Raw genomic sequence first — 8018 nt, 5'->3', positions numbered from 1 at the left:
TTCTAGGCAATGAGAAACGAAGTTCCCCGTTCTGCCTAGCCACATGTCTAGGTGCCATTTGTAACCAAACTTTTTGACTACTTTATTGGGTTCTTATATCCTTCTCCACCCCAATTTATTCTAATCCCCATACACTAGGTAGGTGAGAAAGAAGGTTAGAGGAAAAGTGGGGCATTGGTCCCTTTAGACAACTTCCTGCTGATTAAGGGCGTGGAGTTCTTGGGGCAAATCCAGTCTTCATAGTCAGGATATCTCCAACCAGCAATCCAGCAAACAACAAAAGCAATCAGCAACGTTTTGTTTTTGTTTTTGTTTTTGTTTTTTCAAATACAGCAGCAGGGAGCAGCAGGAAAAGGAGGGAGCAGCAGTGATAAAATCTTGGGGACTGGGCATGGTGGTGCATGCCTTTAATCCCAGCACTGGGGAGGCAGAGGCCAGCCTGGTCTACAGAGTGCGTTCCAGGACACCCAGGGCTACACAGAGAAACCCTGTCTTGAAAACCAAAACAAACAAACAAAAAATCTTCTTGGGACTCCAGCATATTTATTCCGTCTCAAGAGTCACCAGAATTCCAAACATAAACTATCTTTATCTGGCAAAATCACACCCCACCCAAAGCATGAGACAAATCATAGTCAGCTGCTGTGGACAATCTGAAGCAGCCCCATGTCCCGCACCTGGGATTAAAAAAAAACAAAAATTCACATAACATAACTGGGTTTTTACGAAAATAAAATTCTCACTGCACCCACTGATTTGGTTAGCTCCAGGAATCTACCTCCTGCTATTGCTAGGGTGTCAGGTGTAGACTGCCATCCCTGGTATTAAAAAAAAAATAAAATCTTAACAACCATTAAATTTTATCTTATGTGTATAGGTGTTTTCCTTGTATATACAATTATTCACCAGTTGACGGCCTGCCTGATGTAACCCAGAAAGGCAGGAAAGGTCCCCTTGGAACTAAAGTTACAGATGTTGAAAGCCACTGTATGGATGCTGGGAATTGAAACTAGGTCCTCAGGAAGAACAGACAATGCTCTTAACCATGTGGTGTATCTGTTCAGCATTTTAAGCCTTGCTTTTGAATAAGGTCCTCATGCTTGAGCAGCAAACACTTTACCAACTGTACCATCTCAGTCTGACAGGCTGAATTTCTCCCTCTGTTTTTGTATTCTTTAAGAATTGCATACAGTATATTTTTAAATATATGCTCCTGTCCCCCAACTGTTGTGGTAATTTCTTACCTCAATAAACCTGTATAAAAAACACACAATGATTAGCTACTATATTTAGAAGTTGTATGCTTAGGTTGGGCAGATCTATCACTATACTAATTTGTTCCCCAGCTATGAGACCCCTTGTTACCTGTGCCTACTCCAGGCCATCTTGTTCTGCTCCATCTTCCTTCACCTCCTATTCCTCTCCTCAAACCTCCAGTCCTACCTTTTACTTCCAATGCCCAATCATTGGCTTGAGTCTTTATTTGACCAGTCAGAATGGAGATAAGGCTCAGTGAGATGACCTGAGTATGTGATCTACTTCTCATCTGGAGCAACCCCTCTTAAGGAAGCAGAATTAACATCAAAATACAAACAGCACCAGGGCAACCCATATTTCCCCAATTTTCTCCAATTAAAAGGCTCTTTTCTCTCAGCTAAAAGTTGGGCACAATCCTCACAATTATGTAAATGGAATATATAATATACACTTAACACCCAGTCTATCATATTGGTCAATTGAGATAAAGTGCTCTACCATTTATCCTAATTTAAAGAGTTTACAATTCTAAACCTGAATTATGTTCTGATTTTTGCTTGTAACACCATCTGAAAAACCATCCTTTCAAATCTGTATCATCTCTCAATGCTAAACAGCTTANGTTTGCTTATGAGACTATAACTAGTCTTCAACCCCGTCAGAAATCTGAGAATGAATTAAATATTACCTGAGTATATAAGAAGCACAAAACATACCTTCTAAAACTTAGACAGTTTGTAGAGACGGCTGACTGCCTGGAAATTCCCTAATTTCTTATAATATTGTAGCATCTGTTTTCAGCCTTCTGGCCCAGAGCTATCTGATAGACCTGTAAATGAAGCAGGAAATATGAAGGACCAGCTTACCCTGTATTGCCTATCCCGCATCTGTTTGTCCTTGTTGGAAGGTATTTTGTCTGCAAATGATATAGGCAACTTTTGCCCTGTGACTACATTGCCATGATAAGCAGCCTCGCCTGGAGGTAAAGATGCTCAATTCCTCTTTGATGGAGAATGGGGAAGCTGTCAGGAGCAGACATGTCTCATTGTCAAATGATCCTTAATAATAAAATAACATTAAATACCATATCCTTTATTTCTAGTGTTTTTGAAGATTATCTATGTAAATTATATCTGAACTGTTAAACCTTAACTACACCAGTCATTTGAATACATTGAAAACACTTTATTATAATTGAATCAGAGTCTAATATAACCATGACTTTACTATCTGGCCCTTAACTTGCATTACTTAATCATCCTAAAGTTTGTAATAGCAACTATTAAAAGGACTGGATCAAAACCTTGTATTCTTTTTTTTTCTTAAATATTTATTTGTTTGTTTTATGTATATGAGTACACTGTAGCTGGGCAGATGGTTGTCAGCCGTCACATGGTTGCTGAGAATTGAACTCAGGACCTCTGCTCGCTCTAGCCCAAAGATTTACTTATTATTATATCTAAGTGCATTGTAGCTGTACTTAGATATAATAATTCAGACACCACAGAAGAGGCTAACAGATCTCATTACAGATGGTTGTGAGCCACCATGTGGCTGCTGGGATTTGAACTTAGGACCTTTGGAAGAGCAGTCAGTGCTCTTAATCACTAAGCTATCTCTCCAGCCCCAAAGCCTTGTATCCATAAATGAGTTGCATAGGCACAATGCCTATCTAAGGGTAACAATATTAATTTAAAGTTTTGTATCAATATGTAGATTTATATCAATAAAAACCTTAATACTATATCAATATGCAAATTCTGTACCAATGTAAAAAATTATAATTTCAATTTTATATCAATTATAAAGATTTCTATTGCTGTAAGATTATGGAGGGGGCACCGCAGTGGCACTGGTGAGTGCTCCAGGGCACTGGCTCCTCGAGTTGCCTCCAGGCTGTGCCCATGTCCCCCAACCCCCAGGCATATTCTTCTCTAGCCACCTAGCCTGACTGTGTGCCCAGAGCCCTTGGGTTCAAGTTCATGTCTTCACTTTGTGTCGAGGCTTCAGTCCTGGTTCGAGGAACCCTGAACCCAGTCAATGGCCTGTCGCTTCCTGCTTCCTATTCCCCAAGGTGGCTTCATGGCCAGTAGCCCCAGACTGCCTCCTCCTCCACCTGGGGACTGCACTTGTGGAAACTGAGGCACACAGGGGTGGGGCAGCCGACTGGGGAAGGAAAAGGAGTGTCATCCTGTGGAGGGTTGTGGTTGGTGATGAAACTGGACTTGTCTGGGGCTGGGGACCAAAAAATTGAGTACAAAGTAAGAAAGTTGAAGTCAAAGACCATGGGAGATACAGCAAAACCTTACTTTGTGAAGTGCACAGAGGACCATGGAGTTATTGATGATAATGATTTCAGAAGGGGTCGTCCCCAACAAGATTATTTAATAATGGATGATTATGCTAAAGGCCATAGCAGTAAAATGGAAAAGAACCTTTCCAAAAAAAAAAGACATATCACCCGAGAACTATGGGAACACCCCAAAGAAATGACTATATGTGGTTTCCAGCAATCTATATGCATTTAAAAACCCAATTTACAGTCAGCCTCCTTGAATGAATGATAACCACAAAGATCAAAATAAGAAATGGCTATCTGATGAACTCAATGGTAATGCAGTCAGCTGGAGAGAGTTCAAGCCCAGACCTAGGATTCCTGTCATAAGCCCATCAAGGACAGTATACTTTCAGGAAAGTGAGGATGCCTAACAGTGACAGGAGGGGATAGGCTGCGGAGTGGTGAGAAGGCTGTTTCAGAAAGACCTCACCAGCCTAGAAGCCATGTCAGAAATGGATGCAAGAAGTCCTGGCATGCCCCAAGTCTCTAGGTTCTGTGTCTGTGCTATTTTCTTCATCCAAATAAGTGTTGTTCTTTTCAGTAATTTGCTCTTTAATGTGATTGTGTTAGTGTTTACGGTATAGTTGGGCAACTTCAACATATTCCATGCATTGGACCATCACAAGCTCCAAGGCAGGCTGGGCATCATGGTGCAGTGCTGTCTCCCAAAAACTAAGCAAAAAAAGTGAGGCTCATTTTACTTTAGTAAACACCTTATTGGGGGGGGTCACTTAACCTCAGAGATCATACTCTGATTTACATAATCTGTATCATTTTTCTGTACATGATTTTAATTTTAAAATATGTTCATACTGTGCATGACAGTATAAAACTTAAGATAGAGTATAGGCTGAGTATATTACAAAAAGAGAGAGGGAGGCGGTGAGGGACGGAGAGAGGTAGTGGCAGGGAAAGAGGAAGCTGTGGGGGGAAATAGAACCCAAGTTTCTGTTTCAGCAAACTAACTCACACAGGGCTCCATGGTAGCTGGAATACAAGCTTGACAACAAAATTTGGGAAATAGAAAGTTAGAGGCCCAGCATGCAGATAAAAACGGTGCTCTTCCCTTTCAGATGAATCTAAATCTGCTGCCTTTTCATGTGCCACCCTTAACTAGATTCTCTTGCTTGCATCTCCCAATGCTAAAACATCATTGCTAAGTAACTTCACCTTCTTTAATATTAATACAAAGTGATTGTACTTTTCCAAAATGTGCAGGTAGATGTTGTAAAACAATTATTTCAAAACACAGGAAAGTTATTTCTATCTAGTCAGTGTATTTTCTGAAGTGAAATAGTCATGAGTTGAATGGAAAAAAAAAGATTATGGCTATACAATGTTCTGATTAAGAGTAAATTTGATAAGCTATTTATCTCTACTTCTAATTTCTCCCTCACTCCCTAACTTCACATTCATTCTCTCTCTTAAAAACAAAGGGGAAAAGCCACTAAAAATCATGGCATACTAGTTGAGCAACAGCTCATGAGCATGGGGCCCGCCCTGCAGTGTGGGTGTTGTACCCAGTGTCATTCCATTCATGGAACTTGATTTCCCTTTCCTAGAAGCAGTCAATCAAATTGCTTTTCATTTGGAGATGGCTTTGTGCCCACACCTCATCCTCTATGCTTGGGTTTTATCTGGCTTGAGCTTGTGCATGTCTTGAGTGTGCTGTCGCAATCTCTTTGAGTTTATATGTTCATCTACCCTGTTATTTATGAAAAAGGCTGTGAGTCTCTGAGGTTCTCAAAGACTATTTATCTATAATGTATCTGACTTGCCAAATATTGTTTATTTTCACCTATTTACTATCTGAATAACCTTGAAAACGTTTTAATGCTATTAACTAAACTAGTATCTAACATGACCATGTATTTGACTATCTGGCTATTAATTTGTATTTCTTTACCATCCCAAATATATCATAACTTGTATTTTTATCACCACTAACAGTGTGTAATAGCTGCTTTCAATAGGACTAGAACTTTATTTTACATCTTCAAGAATTATAGAAGTACAATGCCTCAAAATAAATGTTAATATATATATATGTATATATGTGTGTGTGTGTATATATACATATGTATGTATGTATGTGTGTGTATCAAAAATATCCTTATTTCTGTATCAATATACAAAATGTAACCTAAATATTGCATCAAAATATAAAGATCTCTACCAATGTAAGATTATGGCTAGAAAATGTTTTTGGTTTGAGAGTTCAATAATCTACCCCTATTTGTCTAATTTCTTACATCTTACGATATGTTTGTATTCCCTCCTTTTCTTTTCAACTGCCTTTCTCTTACCAGAGGGGTGGGGGGAGGAATTCCTGAATGTAATTTCCCTATTTTGTCTCCTCCCTGTCCAAGACTAATGTTATTTGTAATGACAAATGCATTTTTCATTCAGTCTCTGTGTGTTGAGAAAGTTTAGGCTTAATGAGAGTCCTGACTGGAATAGTCTGAAAGACTGGATGATCCAAGATCATCTGGGATTAGCAGTCCTTCCTGAAATAGTTCTCAATGCAAGTCTCAAGAAACAGCATCAGTTGAGGCAGGATCAGATGTCCCAGCATCCTTGAGGGAGGATCTTGCCAAGGCTGTTTTCTTGGCTTTCCATTCTGCAATATATGAACTTTTCAGACAACATACAGTTCTATAAAGACATGTGCACACAGTGTGCAGGGTGTACAGATCAATTAAGGATGATTACCTGCTCTTTGTTTGAGCAGCTGAAAGACGACTGTCTTTCTTCAGAAGTTAGTTTGATCATATAATTAAACTGCAATATAAATCATCATTCACACCATGGGAAAAGATGTTATGTAATTATGTTATGAGAATTCTGTAGCCAACAAGATTTATAGGCCATGTAAGCTTAAGTTCTGGCTGGAGGGATATATATCCCAGTCAGTTTAAGAGTTATTTTAAGAGAGGGTTTAGCATTATATATTATGTTTGTATAATGTGCTTTTGGTCCTATTGATTTTCTCCTGTATGCAGTTGAGATCTTCAGGGGGTCTTCCTCTATCAAATGTGACCCTTATTACTTTAGAAAGAGTCCAATGCCCTTTCCTCTTTCCTATTAACACAAACCTAGAGCTTCTCTCTCAACATAGCATGCTTTTGGTCTAGCAGATTGAAGTCATTAAAAGTACAGACTGGCTGGGCAGTGGTGGCGCATGCCTTTAATCCCAGCACTTGGGAGGCAAAGGCAGGTGGATCTCTGAGTTNGAGGCTAGCCTGGTCTACAGAGTGAGTTCCAGAACAGTCAGGGTTATACAGAGAAACCCTGTCTTAAAAAACAAAAACAAAACAAAAAACAAAAACAAAAAAACTAAAGACTGAGTCAATCCAGCAGCCCCTTTTCTATTTAGGTCTGCTCTATTTTGAGCTTTTTCAAAGAGGATGTACCATATCACCATAACGACTGAATTTACAATCATCTTCATTTTGATAATTTAAAACTATTTTTCATATTCATAGTAGCAGTAGCAGTCATTTTCTTTGTTGTATTTATTGAGACAGGGTTTCTCTGTAGTCGGGGCTGACTTGGATTTGCTCTGTAGATTAGACTGGCATCAACTATCAAGAAACCTATCTGTCCCTGCCTTTGACTCGCAAGTTTTGAAATCAAATGCCTGGATTTATTTATTTTATCTATGTACTCTTGAAAACATTTGTATCAATTCCTATTTCTTCCTCCCTTTATTAATAACTATGTATATAAATATACCTATATTGCCCTTTCTCATTATATAAATTAAGTATCCTTCTGTATATACAAGTTTATTTAAATTTCCTTCCATTTGCTGTATAAGCATATTCTCAAGCAATCATGTATCTGCTCAGAGTATTTGTCATGCACCAAGCAGTCACCAGTTGTCCTATGGAAGCTCACATTCAAGGAGACCAGCTGCTCATGACAGCCTGATTCAAGTTAGCTCTCATCAGCATAGGCTTTCTTTTTTCTTTTCTTTTTGTTGGATAAAAGCAAAACAACTCTNCCCCAAGCCCTACTCTGGGTCCTTTCATTAACTACCTAAATGTATCTTTCCTAGAGCAAAATGCTTTTTGGCAACAGAAAGAGCATTATCTTTCAGATTTAAATTATAAATATATCTTATGCCTTATGGGAATAATTATGCCTATATTCCCCTTCCTCATTTATATGTGTGTGTGTGAGTGTGTGTGTGAGTGTGTGTGTGTGTGTATTGTTTTTCGAGACAGGGTTTCTCTGTATAACCCTGATTGTCCTGGAACTCACTCTGTAGATCAGGCTGGCCTCAAACTCAGAAATCCTCCTGCCTCTGCCTCACAAGACCTGGCATTAAAGGCGTGTACCACCACTGCCCAGCATAAATGTAGATTTTTTATTTACTAAGGACACTTTCTATTTATTATTAAGCAAAAGCATACATAGT

This window comes from Mus caroli, chromosome 16 (assembly GCF_900094665.2).
Source record: "Mus caroli chromosome 16, CAROLI_EIJ_v1.1, whole genome shotgun sequence".
Lineage (NCBI taxonomy): Eukaryota > Metazoa > Chordata > Mammalia > Rodentia > Muridae > Mus > Mus caroli.
The sequence above is the reverse complement of the archived record's forward strand: the minus strand, read 5'-3'. Positions refer to the sequence as shown.